The sequence below is a fragment of the Topomyia yanbarensis genome, chromosome 3, assembly GCF_030247195.1.
Source record: "Topomyia yanbarensis strain Yona2022 chromosome 3, ASM3024719v1, whole genome shotgun sequence".
In the NCBI taxonomy this organism is placed as follows: domain Eukaryota; kingdom Metazoa; phylum Arthropoda; class Insecta; order Diptera; family Culicidae; genus Topomyia; species Topomyia yanbarensis.
In genome coordinates this window covers 240,929,073-240,946,423 of record NC_080672.1, presented here as the reverse complement: position 1 = coordinate 240,946,423, position 17,351 = coordinate 240,929,073, and the positions used below count along the sequence as shown (strand labels likewise).

At 40.5% G+C, this 17,351-nt stretch overlaps 1 protein-coding gene across 18 annotated transcripts in view; it reads left to right on the top strand.

Moving 5' to 3' along the window:
• Window positions 1-17,351, top strand: part of LOC131689361 (cell adhesion molecule Dscam2) — a 1,607,414-nt gene that overhangs the window by 1,369,798 nt on the left and 220,265 nt on the right. The window lies entirely within an intron of this gene.

The window sequence follows — 17,351 nt, the reverse complement described above, 5'->3', positions numbered from 1 at the left end:
ACGATGGATGTGAGTCCACCCTGTTGGAGGCGGACCTTGCTGCGGAGTTAAATATCACTGGCCCTGAAAGTCCTCTCTTCCTTTCATGGACCGGTAATATTTCGCGAGAGGAGAAGGGTTCGCAGCGAATCTCTGTTGCCATCTCCGGCACCGGTTTAAAGAGTAAGTTCAAGCTGAACAACGTGCGCACGGTGCAAAAATTGAAACTTCAAAACCAGACGCTCCAATACAGCGAACTCCAGAAAATCTATCCACACCTCCGTGGACTCCCACTATGCAGTTACACCAACGCAGTTCCACGGATGATTATAGGGATAGAGCACGTACAGCTTCTAACATCGCTGAAGGTGCGCGAAGGAGGTTCTAATGAGCCAGTAGCAACGAAGACACGACTAGGCTGGTGTGTGTTCGGGAAGCGAAAGGACAGCAAAAGTGCTTTAGAACGACTGCACGTGCACACAGAAGAGATCGGGAATCAGGAGTTACACGAGCTAATGAAACAGTATTTTAGCATCGAAGACGCAGCTGTAGCTACTCCACTTGAGTCGGAAGAAGACAAACGAGCCCGCGATTTCCTAGAGAAAACAACGCGAAGGGTAAATGGCGGTTTCGAAACCGGACTTTTGTGGAAGTACGATCAGCCAGTTTTCCCAAATAGCTATCCAATGGCCGTACGCAGAATGCAGTCGCTGGAAAAAAAGCTCACTAAAGAACCAGGGCTTCGAGAACAGATAAATACGCAGATTGCAGACTATGAGCGTAAGGGATATGCTCACCGAATCACTGAGGAGGAACTGCAGTCGACGAATCCAGATCGCGTTTGGTACTTGCCACTCGGAATCGTGAAGAACCCAAAGAAGCCAGAGAAGCTTCGATTAATTTGGGATGCTGCAGCACGCGTGAACGGTGTTTCATTCAACGATATGCTCCTGAAAGGGCCAGATATGCTGACATCATTGTTCGCTGTGCTGTTATGGTTCCGTCAGCGGGCAGTCGCAGTGTGTGGGGACATCCGAGAAATGTTCCACCAGGTCCGGATTATCGAACGGGACAAGCAGTCACAAAGGTTCGTTTATCGAGAACATCTAGATCAGGCTCCGCAAATATTCGTCATGGACGTGGCTACATTCGGTGCGACGTGTTCACCTTGTTCAGCGCAATACGTCAAAAACAAAAACGCCCAGGACTGCGCAGCACAGTTCCCGAGAGCAGCCGCAGCAATCATAAACGCTCACTACGTTGACGACTACCTAGATAGCGTAGATACGGTGGACGAAGCTGTTCAACTAGTAAACGAGGTGAAGTACGTACATTCGCTTGGGGGATTCGATATCAGGAACTTCTCGTCTAACTCATCTGAGGTGTTGCATCGGCTAGGTGAAAACCAGAATCTACAGGTAAAATCATTGTACTTAGACAAAACTGCAACTGTGGAAAGAGTGCTTGGAATGGTTTGGAAACCAGCAATGGATGTGTTTTCCTTTGATGCTTCTCTGCGGGATGATCTGATGAAGCTGTTGGTGGAAGGTGATATACCCACGAAGCGACAGGTACTGAGACTTGTCATGTCACTGTTCGATCCCTATGGATTTATTGCTCACTTCGTCATACATGGCAAGATTCTCATGCAGCACATTTGGAGATCTGGCACAGACTGGGATGAGCAGATTATAGAAGGTTTGCATAATTTGTGGAAAGATTGGACACGTTTGTTGTGTCGGCTGAGCGAAGTTGCGGTCCCTCGTTGTTTCTTTGGCGGGAGCAATAGTGTGCAGCACAGTGGAATACAGCTTCACATGTTCGTCGACGCGAGCGAGTTGGCATACGCGTGTGTAGCGTACCTACGGATTGCTCAAGATGGAACTGTGCGATGTGTGTTGGTTGCGGCAAAGGCAAAGGTGGCGCCACTTAAGCCGCTTTCCATTCCTCGACTTGAGTTGCAAGCCGCTCTGATAGGCTGCCGGTTGATGGAGACCGTTTGTATGTCGCTCGATCTCCCTATTAAAAAGCGGTTCATGTGGACTGATTCCATAACATCTCTTTCTTGGATCCGGTCGGATAGTCGACGATATCACCCTTTTGTCGGGTTCCGAGTTGGCGAAATATTAAACGTTTCCGTCGTGGATGAGTGGCGATATGTTCCGTCAAAGTTGAACGTGGCCGATGATGCAACTAAGTGGGGAAATGGCCCTGATTTCAGCCCAAATTGCCGTTGGTACATTGGTCTCCAATTTCTCTACCTACCGGAACAAGAATGGCCCGAACAACCGACCATGCAGTGGACAACAGATGAAGAGCTCCGAGTTGTATATCAACATCATCGAGAGATGCCGAACCCTTTAATTGACGTCGTCAGGTTCTCGAACTGGAATCGTCTGCTGCGTTCGACTGCGTACGTACTGAGAGCAGTAAAGCTGCTGAAAAGGGAAAAGATATGTGGACCACTAACCAGTTGCGAGCTACTGCAGGCGGAGAATTTGCTGTGGCGGCAGACGCAGTTTCAAGCGTTTCCGGACGAGTATTGCACTCTGGAGTTTAACAAAATGCATCCAGAGAAAGACCAGAAGAGGATTAAGAAGCATAGTCTGCTGTATGAGTTATCACCATACTTGGACGATGACGGCGTGATCAGGATGAACGGCAGAATTGGGGCTGCACCTACCGCCCCATTTGAAGTTAAGTACCCTATCATATTACCGAAAAAGCACGATCTCACAACACTGCTTGTCGACAGCTAACACCGCCACTTCAAACACCAAAATCGTGAGACGGTGTTCAACGAGATCCGGCTAAAGTTTCGCATTCCGAAGCTTCGTCCTCTGATCTTACGGGTATCTAAGGACTGCCAACTCTGCAGGGTTCGAAAGTCTACTCCACGGCCTCCGATGATGGCGCCACTTCCGCAAGCTCGATTGACACCAAACATTCGAGCATTCAGCAATACTGGCGTCGATTATTTCGGACCAATACTCGTGAAGCAGGGGCGCAGCTTAGCAAAGCGCTGGGTGGCGCTCTTCACGTGCCTCACTACACGTGCAGTGCACCTTGAAGTTGTCCACAGCCTATCGACACAGGCCTGTGTTATGGCCATTCGCAGGTTCGTGGCACGTAGAGGATCTCCAGAAGCGTTTTACTCCGATAATGGAACATGTTTCCTAGGAGCCAGCAACCTACTGACGAAGCAGATTCAGGGAATTCATGAAGATTGCGCAGTAACATTTACTAATTCCAAAACGAGCTGGCACTTCAATCCCCCATCTGCTCCTCACATGGGTGGATCCTGGGAGCGAATGGTTCGCTCAGTGAAAGCTGCAATGGAAACCATAGCAGAATATCCTCGTCATCCAAGCGATAAGGTTCTGGAAACTGTACTACTGGAAGCGGAAGCGATCGTCAATTCGCGACCACTCACGTATGTCCCTCTTGACGATGCTGACCAAGAAGCCCTAACTCCGAACCACTTTCTGCTGTACGGATCTCGTGGTGTGGTGCAGCCTACGACACAGATGATGAATGAAGGAGCGACTCTTCGTGACAGCTGGAAGCTTGCGCATTATCTGGCAGACCAATTCTGGCGGCGCTGGGTCCGTGAATATCTGCCGACCCTCACCAGACGGACGAAGTGGTTCGAACCCGTCAAGCCATTGGAACCAGGAGACTTAGTTATTGTGATCGAGGAGAACAAACGAAATGGATGGTTGAGAGGTCGAATAATCGAAGTGGTCAAAACCAAGGACGGCCAAGTTTGCAGAGCTATGGTTCTCACCGTAAACGGGATCATCAGTCGACCAGCAGTAAAACTTGCGCTGTTGGATGTTCGCGGAAACCGGAACGAGAGGCAGGGATCCCCAGAACAACACGGAGGGGGGAATGTTGAAAACAGCCAATCTGACAACACTGCTGATAGTAGTGTAGTATCCGGATACTCCCTAAACGATAACCGAAGCGGAGCTGAGTACCGTCCAGCAGAAACGTCAACTACACGAGAGAGTAAAGAGCAGAATGAGTGTGCAAACCTGTACTAGACACATGTACAGACGAAAAGAAGCGTTCGATCGAAGTGCGTGTGCTTACAAAGGCGGCATTTATTTAATCATTAATTTCTGGTAGTGCTACTCCCAACCGTTGGTAGAAATCCAGCGTGACCTAATAGTTGTGCCCGATAAAAACTAACCGCAGCTTATTTGCCGCGATAGAAAGACCAACCGGTAAGAAATTCGGTGTGATTGTGCAACAAAGCTACCACGAGTTTATGCTGCAGGGAACAATAAGATCTCGTAGGTCCCTTCTTTATGCCGCTGTTTGTTCGCCAACAGGTTTTAAGCTCGCTGCACTGTGACCTGAAGTCTGTCGATCGATCGCTGTACACATCCCGGTAAAACAATACAGATGCACCAATGCTGTGTGAAGTTGCATGGAATTAAAACTTAATGTGTTGACTGACCCACCACGCCGCACATATTCACCACACACTGTGAGTAAGTGTGTTGTTCGATGATTAAATGATCTCTAGATGCAATTAGATTATCTAGCAAAAACAAATGAATTTTGCAAATTTATACATTAGTTTAAGTTTCAAATATGAACATCGGTTCTTAATCCATTTGTTTTCCAAAATAGGAATCTGGAAACAGGCGGATTTGTTGAAAATTGTCGTTCGGAAGGTGAGAGAAGAAGCACTATAATGTGAGTTAATTATTGGATTTGTAAACCTATACTTAGTTTAATATGAATAAATTTCCAGTTTTGAAGCTGTTTATTATACAACAAAACTGCTATCAAAAGTGATTCTGCCGAAGTCCCGCAATTCTCAACACATATATTTACTTCAAAAATCAAAAGAAAAGTTAATCGATGGAGCCTTGAGTGTAAAATTGAACGCATTTTCGCTTGATGACCTCCATCAAAGTTTTTACAGTGTCATCCGGTACCAGTTTCTCAGTTTTTTTTTCCATTTTCTTAACATGTCCTTCTCGTCTTTGACTGTCTTCTTGCTCTTCCGAAGTTCCCGCTTCATCATTGCCCAGTACTGCTCCACCGGGCGCAGCTCCGGACAGTTTGGCGGATTCGTGTCCTTTGGAACAAAATGGACAGAATTGGCCTCATACCACTCCAGGACACTTTTAGAAAAGTGGCATGATGCCAAATCTGGCCAAAATTACGGAACTTCGTCGTGCTACTGCAAGCACGGCAAAACGCGCTTCTCGAGGCACTCAGATTTGTAGATCTCGCCATTTACTGTGCCCTTTGTCCCCAATGGCTCACTCCTCAGTCCGCAAGAGCAGACGGCCTGCCAAATGAGATATTTGGAGGCGAACTTCGACATTTTCTTCTTCTTAAATTTGTCGTCCACATAGAACTTGCTCTTGCCGGTGAAAAACTCCAACCCCGGAATTTGCTTAAAATCGGCTTTTATATACGTTTCGTCGTCCATCACACAGCAGCCATATTTTGTCAGCATCGTCTCGTAGAGCTTCCGTGTCCGAGTTTTAGCCGTCGATTGTTGCCGCTCATCGCGGTTTGGGAAGTTCTGTACCTTGTATGTATGTAGTCCAGCTCTCTTCTTTGCATTCTGGACGTAGCTCTGCGACATGCCGATCTTTTTAGCCAAATTACGGCTTGAGACGTTGGGATTTGCTTTAATCACCCGCTTCACCTTTCCCTCCGTCTTTTTGTTCTCCGGTCCCGGTTTTCTTCCAGCTCCTTTGCCGTGGTCTAACGTCAACCGCTCCTGGAACCGCTTCAACACTCTGGAGACGGTTGAATGGTGAATGTTCAAGATTTTGTCCAACTGCCGGTGCGACAGGTCAGGAAATTCCAGGTGTTTGGAAAGAATTTGTTCTCTCGACTCGCGTTGGTTCACCTACATTTGCGTTGAATCGGAAAACACGACTTCGAGTTTGACAGCATGTAAACAATACACATCAATGAGAAAGTGTGCAAAATTTGGTTGATTTTTACCCAATGGTAAAAAATTTATGCCCTGTTGAATGTGTCGCAATAATTTCGTGTTCTTTTTGTTCTCCGGTCCCGGTTTTCTTCCAGCTCCTTTGCCGTGGTCCAACGTCAACCGCTCCTGGAACCGCTTCAACACTCTGGAGACGGTTGAATGGTGAATGTTCAAGATTTTGTCCAACTGCCGGTGCGACAGGTCAGGAAATTCCAGGTGTTTGGAAAGAATTTGTTCTCTCGACTCGCGTTGGTTCAGTTACATTTGCGTTGAATCGGAAAACACGACTTCGAGTTTGACAGCATGTAAACAATACACATCAATGAGAAAGTGTGCAAAATTTGGTTGATTTTACCCAATGGTAAAAAATTTATGCCCTGTTGAATGTGTCGCAATAATTTCGTGTTCGCCCTTTACTACGGAAATTTCACACCATATCGAGATAATAATCTTGGAATTTTTCCCTCGACCCTTGTCTTCGCGCGTTTACAAGACGTTCATATTGGAAATCAATGTCCACAGGTAAGAATTCGCTTTTCAATTCATTTACCAAGTTCTCCCAAGTTCCTAACCCATTACTCCCATTAACCTCCATGAATCAACTTCTTGCTTTTCGCATAAACAAATTGTGTCCCAACATAAAAAGTTGTTCGTTGGTAAACCCTTCCGACCTAGCATTAAAATACACCTCTTTTAAAAATTCATTCAGTCTCCTGCCGTAATCCATACCATCGTATCTGATAGGCCATTTATACACAGATTTTTGGGAGCGATCTCCGGGTCTCCGGGTTTTACTTCAATTTCTCCGGGTTTGGTGGGAAGAAGCATAGGTTCAATTTTTTTGGAATTAATTGATTCTTTACAAAATATTTAAAAAGTCTAAATTAACTATTACTCTGGTTCAGATTAATTTTTCCCTACTAACCCTTCGTTTCAAGGTGGCGAAAAGTTCACCAAATATTGCTAATTTCTTTCACAAAGCAATGAAAATGAAAAACAAATAAAATTTACTACAAATTAACCTTCCGGAAGACGCGCTAGTGAACTGAGTGCACGCTGCTCTGAAAATCTAGCGAAATCGTCTTAGGGGACCAGCGGCTGCTCGTTCGATAAGCCATATGCGCGACTTCCGGAGGGTTAAGTAAAGTAATATTTCGCTATGTGTTACAATTGAAATGTTGTACTATACCTGTACTACGCCAATATCAATCATACCCCAAACATAATATCAATTGACCCAACCTACGACGCCACATCGCATCTCAAGCCAATAGTTTCCCGCGACTCGAAAATCTTACATCGAACATGACAAAACCATACCACACGAAAATTACTGACAGCGCTTAAATAAATCAAACACTCAGACCATGAATTTCAAGCATAACACTTAGCTCCATTGACACAAAAACCCACTTCGTACAAAAGACAACATGTACAGTACCAAACAACTATGTTTTTCACAGCTAGTAATAATCAACCAAACACATTTCTAAAACAGACCTGCATCTTTAGCACCTCGTAAACAGACCTACATCCAAACCGGAAAACTGATCTACATACAAGCCACAGAACCAAACTTACGTCCAAATCTCAAAACATACCCATGTTTCTAGCACACAATAAAAACAACACAAACTTAAGTCCAAAACCAAGAACGAAAACTTTGACCGTAATAAATCATGCCTTCCGAACAGTAAAGCCATACGACAGCAAATTCCAACAAACAAAACATTAAGACAGACAGCACCGACTAAGCCATCAAGGTCAGCTCAAAATACCAATGTGAAACGAACGAGAGAATATGACGCGACAGAACTGACTATTCGACTAAGCCCCTCCTTTCTCCATAAACATACACGCACACTGGCGAGACAGCCATAGAACAGCCATAGAAGTAACTTTAGACATAAGAAACATTCATGGCGAGCTTTCGAAGCCCCGCCCATTAGAACGAAACTAACTATCTGATAGGAAAATTAGCTTTAAGGTTTACATGTATTAGTTAGTATAAGTAGATTAAGTTGACGAAATAAAGCAACAGTTTTTCGACAGTTTTCAAAGAGTTTTTTTGAACACCGAATACACCAAATCATGTATAATAAGTATAATATATGGCGACCGTAAGAAAAAAAAACCTGCAAAAATCAGAGCAAAAAAAGTTAAGTGCTAAACAAAAATTGCCAAACCAGTGCTCTCCGACTTACATACAACTATGCTAACACGTCTTAAACTATCAATGATCGAAGAATAAAAGTGCATTTTTTTTTGAGTGATGTGAAAGTAGTACGCGTGAAAGATGGAATAAAAGGTAATCACCATCGAACATTACTACTTGTTGACTGAAGTGTACTCTTTCCACGAACATACATGCACGCAGCACAATATGAAAAACCCACCAAACAATCAGTGATGTGAAGACTAGTAATGCACAGACCAGTGGTTTAGGAATAGGACATCTATTCCCCGTTGTCGTTTTTAGCAAAAAAAACCAAGTGATGAACATTCAAGATAAAAAAAGGTGCAAAGTGCGAAAAATTTCTATAGATAATGGGTTGGTTTTCGGCAGACGAAATCGTCGCCACCAACACCTCTAACACTGAGCAACACCAAAGTGCCCAAAGTATTGCACTATGTGTTTTAGCAGTGGTAGCAGTAAGCTACGTGATATCAAAAACAAACGCAAAGTGCATAAGCACTATACCGAAAAGGTAGCGACGAGTGCCGCCAGAAGCGTCGCAATAGTTTAAAAAGACAGTAATAAAGAAAAGTAGGGAACAGTGGTCCATAAGGACAAAAATAAAGGAAAAACTTTTACAATGAAGTAGGGAACAGTGGTCCACAAGGACAAAAATAAAAGAAGAAAAAATTTTAAACGCGAACAAGAGCAACAACAGGAAGGAATCTTCAACGACCGGAATATGGACATCATCCCACAGGAGACTTGGGACTTAGTGGACGAGTTCCTGGAGTACGTGAAGACGACAAAAGGTAACGAGAGAAAATAATGATCAAGAAAACTATATCTATATAAATAAAAAGAAGAGAAAAATGAACAAATTTATAAACAAAGAGTTAGAGAAGGAAATAAACGACACCGTCGACTTCTTCGACGAAATAACTAGGCAAAGCAAGATAGCCGAAAAGGCCGATGAATTCCAAAACTGGAACAAGTACGGAAAAGAAAAGAATTTCAAATTAGATATTATACTATTTCCTAATTGCCCTAGCAAGCGACAAATTTACACCCTACAATTTAGTAAATACGAGGAATTTCTAAGCTACAAGTGATACTCCGTACCCAAAATTTTATATAAACTAGAGAAAATGTGAAAACAAAATTGTACAATAAAATTTTAATAATACTGTCATATGTACTACTCAAAAACACACATTAAAATGATATAATAAAAATACATTCTATTTAATTATTAAATTATACTCAAAGTATTCTCAAATTATAACAAACTACATAGAAGTTTTATGGACAGATTAAAAGAAATCGAGAACCATATAAAACGTGAATATAAAAACATATATAAAAGTAAATATAGACCGAGGACACTCCACAGTATAGAACTGAAAAAAACTCAGTTGGAGGAAATATACTTAGAATACAAGAAATTACAAAAAACCTTTGAACACAGAATAAAAGGGAAGGAATGGAATGAAGAAGTTGAGACATTCTTAGCCCTTCAAGTAATTTATAACAAAAGCTTAGACTTATTAAAAAAAGTCGTATAACCGACAAAGAATACGACAGTGATTCCAACGTAACTAACAAAATAAAATTTAAAATCTTAGTTAAATTGATATTATGGTACATTAAGTACAAAAACAAAACAAAAATGGCATTTAACACCGAAACAGCGTCACACTTAGCACAGCTAATCCCAATATACGATGGTAACCCAGAAGGAGTTAGATCGTTCGTGGATGCTGTCAAAGTAGCTAAAACAATAATACCAGCCGCAAACAAATTGGCTGCAATACAAATAATTATGACCAGAATGACGGGTAAAGCGAGAAATCTTTTTACCAATAATCCAATTGAATACGACGAACTAATCGCTGAAATCCAAACGAATTGTACAGAAAAAGGCAACTCGGACCTTGTGATCAGCGACATTAAAAACCTAAAACTAAAACCCTCAGAGGATATCAAAAACTACACAAAACAAATAGTTAAACTAGCACAAAAACTCGCTGAAACATATGTACATGAAAACATCCCCGACGAAACAGCCAAGAAAATGTGAAGAAAAACAGCGATCCAAGCACTTATCAATACCGCATCAAACAGAGAAACGAAAATGATGCTAAGAATGGGAAAATTCGATTCTCTAGAAGAAGCTATCAACCTCATGGTAGGAAACGAACAAACCGACAACAAAAACGAAAACCCAATTATATTACATGCCGGACGAATGGAAAGCCAAAATAATAATCGCTTCCCACGTAGATATCCTACAAATAATTACAATAACAGGTACCAACCTCAAAGGAACGAAAGATTCCATCAAAACCCTCAGAGAAGATACCAATCAAGGTATCCTACTCCTGCCCAAAGAGGATCATTTACAAACAATAGGAATTTCCACCAAATTCCAAATAACAATAGGAATTTCCACCAAATTCCAAATAACAGATATAACCCACCAAACTTTGATAACAGGCACAGATACACAATCCAGTATCAAAACTCTAACCTTAACACAAACAGGTACAACAGAAATGCCCAGATGTACTACACCAACGAATCACACCATTCACAAACAACAGCAAACGATACGCAAAGACCACCAATTAACAACCAACAACTAGCAATATTACCCGCTAGCCCCGATACTAGCCATTTTTAGCCCCCCAGTAGAGATGGTCGGGTTTCAATTTTTTCCCCGACCCGAACCCGAGAGCTTAAAAATTGAAAAACCCAAACCCGACCCGAGACCGAAATTATAAAATTTGGAAAACCCGCACCCGACCCGAGCCCGAAAATTTTTAAATTAGAAAACCCGGACCCGAGCCGTACCCGAGAATGAAAATTTTGTAAAACCCGAACCCGACCCGACCCCGAGAATTTTAAAATTTGAAAACCCGAACCCGGGTCCGAAAATTTTTAATTTGAGAAACCCGATCCGAACCCAACTTGCTAATATGGAGAATCCACCAAAGATCTCGAAGATTTTTAATTTTAGGCACCCTAGGCTCATCTTAGAATAGTAGAACCATTCGAATCTGAAGTAGCACCATACGCGTTGAGTTATATCTGCCTATGGCAAAACGAATCACTGGTGAGTAGAATCCGCATTTTTATTTGCAATTATTGAACGTCGAATTTGCAATGTTATGAGAAACTTATAAATCGTCGATATATTAATCGGAATGTAGAATAAATCGGTCGCTAACTCAAGGAAAAACAAATGTTGACAGTTTCAGACAACCTTGCTCGTCGTACTCAACCAAAATTTCTAATTTTGTTTCAAAAGCGAATTCTATACATTTCTTTTCTAAGAAATGTAAAACCATTCCTGCAAGCCAGTTTTGTATAATTTATCACATGTATGAAATTAGCAATGGTAATTGGCCACAGCAGTACCACCAAATTTGTGATTTCAATATATGGGAATTGTGAAATCGTCCCCGGGCTACCACGCCCTTTTTAGTCAATTGTTACAGTTTTTTTAACTGCAAGCAATCTTTATCATAAATCAATTTGATTATTATAAAACTTCCATTAAAGCAAGTACAAGCTATTTGTTGCATTTGACCAACTTGACAGTGCCCGCTTAAAGTTTGTTTGTGGTACAAATGTACCCCACAAAACCATTTACGTTAATGTTTTGTCATGTTTACATAATTCCGAAGACCTTCTTATATCTTTTTTTAAAAGAATAACATCGATACATAGTAAGCGAAAAACTTGTGTAAAATTGTATGTTTTAGAATAGAACTATCCAATTTAACTATAAATTTAATAAAAATTAGGCTTATTAGAGCGATTTTAGTTTTGCGGTACGAATGTATCCCACAAAACCGTTTACTTAGATAAATAGTCACGAAACCGTTGTAGGGATAATGGACAATTATTATTCAATATGTAGCAAAAAATATTACCGTTAAGTGCACTCGCAACGGGTGTACCCCAAGAGGGTGAATGTTTTGACGTTTCTTTGAAAAATGAGTGAAGCCAACATAAGCTGGCTTTCTGGCTCGGCTAGTTGTCAAAAATGACAGCGAACGCGCTTTAAGCAACGTTCACATTGCTACGAGCCAATGTTGTTAACTCGACCTTAAACTTTTTGAATGCAAACAAACTTCAACTTTGATGTGCTTACCTGGTACTCAGGTTATAAAAGCGTTCGGATTTTGTGGAGAAGAAGCGATGCAAGAGAAAGCGTGAATTCTCATATATTGTTATTAATTACCTGTTTTGATTCCAACTTTTAAACAGTGTTATACAGTTCATGTGAACAGACCTTGAACATTTGAAACGTAGCTAGCGCTACTGGCATTTGGTGGCAGCTTCAGGCAACAAACAGTTTTCACGGGGCTGGTGTACCCCATCAGACATAAATACGTTAGGCATACGTACGTTAGGCATAATGGACGTTAGGCATAAAGACGTATGGCATAACGGACGTTAGGCATAATATACGTTAGGGATAATGGACGTCAGGCATAATGGACGATTGGCATAATGGACGTTAGGCATAAATTATCATGTTGAAGTATCCTTTAAGGAAATAACTTTTTGGCGATAACAGCTTCGGGTGGTAAGAGCGCAAATGTTTGAAATTTTTTGATGTTGTAGAATTACTCTGGAAGCTGATAAAACTCGATCAACATTTTATTCTATTGTAAATACCTCAAGAACTCAAATAAAAGATGTAGAACAAATTACACATCTCTAAAATAGGCTAAAACTCTTGTTTAAAATCGTTCTATTTTTTATTAAGGTATGAATAGGTATGAATTGATTGTTTGTTCCTCCTCGTGGTATAAGGAATCGTCCGCCTTTGTGCATTCCTAGACATCGTACAGTTTATGGCCAGAATTATCCGGTGAACAGATGTTGTAGCAAATTCAACGAAACTGCTCTAGTTTACGACCTGCATACCACTAAATTTAGTTATAAGTTAGCAATTGAAAATTTTTAATATTGACGTTAACAATTGTATTAATAATTATCTGTACGGTATATGCCGAAGACGAAATAAATAAAAATAATGCCCATCAACCCCTTCATGCCCATGTTGTTTGCAAACAAAAACGTTTTTAAACTGCAAAAACTTTTGATTTAGGAAGAATTTACAAGTAAGACCAGTAACTGGGACTAATAGAACTTAGAACTGAAGTTATTGCTATTAGTCTGATATAACTCTGTTGGAACAGTACTACCAGAGATATTTACAGTTAGCGTTGATAAATTATTATTGAAAACAGAATTTGGACCGTCTTCGACTATCTTTTCCTAGCTTATAGAATATTGAAAATTTTCTAGAATTGTGTTGATCACCGGAAGGTAAATATTGAGTAGTTTCCAGCTCTGCGAAAGAAGCATCTTTCGAAGCGGGTTTCTCGTGTTTCTTGAACTACGTGAACGCTAGAAAAAAGTTGGGCATGTAATGGTTAAATTATATTAGTTCTTCATGCATGCAAGATGTAATTGTCCAAGAAGAAAATATATAACCTTGAAGAACAGCTCATGATAGAAAGAATGATGAATTTTATTATTCATTCAACGAATATACGAATATTGCTGGTTCTATATTGATTATCTCCCATATTCTTAAGCACAATGATCGTATTCTCGAGGCCAAAATAAATAGAGCTACGGAAACTCTTTGATATGAGAGAGATTAATCCTGTACTGTGACGAGTTACCGAAACGAAAAAGGTATCGTTACAATCGTAAAACCTGTAGCCTAATGTTGATCCTGTACATAACACTGCCAGTTTCTGAAGGATCCAAAACTTAATGTCTGTTCATTATTTTTCTTTTTTTTAATATTTGGACGCAACTGTATTGGTAATACATCTAAGAGGCTTGAAATGAGCTTGTACCTAAACTGTTCCCTTAAATGAAGGGATATTTTATTCATCTCGTCCAGAGAAAAAATAGAAAAAAAAACTCTGCACTTGCAAGGATTAAATATCTCGCATGGTATTTTTCATTTTGGAGTCTCTCGCTAAAGTTATGCGAAGGTATGGTGTAGCAAAGTGTCTTTTTTCTAATCTGAAAAAAAACAAGCGAAATCTCTATTATTACGAAAGCCTTGCGATTATTTTTATATTTTAGTGGATTATACCTATCGTCCATTATGCTTAACGTACATTATGCCAATCTTCTATTATGCCTAACGTATATTATGCCAATCGTCCATTACACGTCCATTATGCCTAACGTACTTATGCCTAACGTATGTATGCCTTACGTCGCGCACCCATTCGCAACACCCACTGCTCGATTTCTCGCGACTGTCAAAACGACCAATCAGGAGCTGATCAATAGATTGTTTTTTATTGTTTCTACTTCCCGTAGATTTCTACTCGCTTTGCTTTAGACACTATTTGCTGTATGCTTTAGCTGAGTTTTATGCGTTTACTCTGACCGCAGCCTACGTATCGGTTTTAAAGTCTGTCGAAATTAATATTTTAAAACAGACAGTTGAACCAATAGTTTCCGATAAATTCCTGTTGACTTGATTTATTACTAATTATCATTAAAAATAAATCGCAAAGAGATTTTAGATGTGAGAAACGTATTGTTGAATGCTCTCTCATGAATGTTCTTTTAAAACATAAAATAAATCAGTCAGTTTGCGAATCTGAAGAGAAAGAATTTTATACAAGAATGAAAAAAATAGTATATTTGAGCACCAGAAAATACGACGAAATCTAGTAATTAAAAGGTGCTACCATTTGGTACGATTATATGTGTCTTCCATTCGTATCACGAAGTATAAAAAGAGATTGGGTTTTGTGTATAGACAGCGTCAAGAAATGGTTGGGTCGTTTTGTTCAAAAACCCGAACCCGACCCGACCCCGACAATTCCGAATTTGAAAAACCCGAACCCGACCCGAGCCCGAAAGTTCAAAATTTTAAAAACCCGGACCCGATCCGAGCCCGAAAATTTCAAATTTCAAAACCCGGAACCCGACCAGAACCCAAGAAGCATAAATTTATAGAACCCGAACCCGACCCGAAACCATCTCTACCCCCCAGTAACAGGTGTCCACAGAAGTCGACCACGTTAACAACTGTTACCGAAAGGCTTACCTATACTGACATTTAATCTAAACGCATCAAATTTTATTCAAGTTAAAGTGCACATGACTGGAGATAAAATTTGTAGTTTCATCATTGATACAGGTGCAGATATTTCATTGTTCAAAGCACAAAATATCCACCCAGACCAACATGTAAATACTAGTAATAAAATTAAATTAACAGGAATAACCGAAAATAGCATAGAAACTTTAGGAATAACTAATACTACATTATGTTTCAACAATACACTTAAACTAAACCACGATTTCCATCTAGTAAACCCTAATTTGCCGATTCAAGCTGACGGAATTTTAGGCCGTGACTTTTTAGCCAATTATAAATGTATCATCGATTATGAATGTTGGATACTTACATTCAATATACAAAATATACAAATATCAATACCCATAGAAGATATTATTATTATTATTATTTCGATTATAGAGGTTTTAACCTTAAGGTCATTCGCCTCTTCGGGTTAGAAAAATCTCTTATGAAAAATTTCTAACCCTATGTGTGGGGTCGGGACTCGAACCCAGGTGCGCTGCGTACAAGGCAATCGATTTACCAACTACGCTACACCCACCCCCCCATAGAAGATAATTTAAATAAAGGCTTCATGCTTCCTAGCCGTAGTGAAGTCATTAGAAAAATACCACATTTAAGAATTTCTGAGGATATGGTAGTACACTCCAAAGAAATTTGCCAAGGTGTTTTCTGTGGAAATTCAATAATATCCGCAACAAAACCATTTGTAAAATTTGTAAATACGAACAATTATCGAATATATATATATATATATATATATATATATATATATATATATATATATATATATATATATATATATATATATATATATATATATATATATATATATATATATATATATATATATATATATATATATATATATATATATATATATATATATATATATATATATATATATATATATATATATATATATATATATATATATATATATATATATATATATATATATATATATATATATATATATATATATATATATATATATATATATATATATATATATATATATATATAGTATGTCGATCCTCCCGTAAACAAAAAATTGTTCTCCTGTATACAAACAGCCATCGGCCTCACGGTCTGCGATGGCAGCGAGCTGGGATATAAACACGCTGAGTGAGCGACGGCAACTACACGGATGCGCATATAAACGCTAAGTGGGTATCGTAGTATCAATGCCGGTTGAAATACGTTAATAGTGCGAAGTGCACTGATCGGCTACCCGTGGCACACCGACAGGCGAAACCATACACTACGTCTGTACTGCGAGCAATGGCAATATGAGGCATAGTTCAAAATTAAACAAAATGCAAAATCAATCCCATCCGAGACGGCTGCGAGAGCGACCGTCGCTAGCAAGATCCGCACAAAGCAGAATATGAAACTTCTCTTATTTTACCAGCGAAAGATCCGCACAAAGCAGAATTGAAAACTTCTCTTATTGTCAGAATTGCTTCGGTCCTCCATCAGGGTTTCCCCTGACTTCAACCTGATCAGGCATAGTTCACCATCTTTCGGGTCACATCCTGCACACTCACGGTATGTTATGGCACGATAGCCGGATGGCGAACCACCCGACCACCGCATGCCGGCTATAACACCCGGGGATGGAGGGACGAGCAGAGAGTCTCGCCCGTAATCCCGCATAACGAGAGAGTTATGTTTTTTACGCCTTTGGTTTTACATACGCCGATCGGGGTGCAAGCCCCCAATCTCACCATTGGCTTGCGCGCAAGATAGACTTCTTGGTCCGTGTGTCAAGACGGGTACCTCGATTTTATCATTGCCGATCGACAATCCGCCGTAAACACCCATACTGGGAGTGTATGCTCGGGGGAACATACGGGACGGTGTCCACTGTTAAATCCATCACGCGCCCGACGGCACACCACGTGCAGTAAGTCCCACCTTGCGGCATAGGCCTTCAGAACTGAACGCCGCTACGGTGGGACAAGCAACCAGCACCAAGGGACCACTTTCGGGCCGTTGTTGCGGGAGGGAACAACAACTTTCTGTAATGGATCGCAATGTCCTCTTGATAGCAGGAGTATAAATGCCTTGTGGCTGAAGGT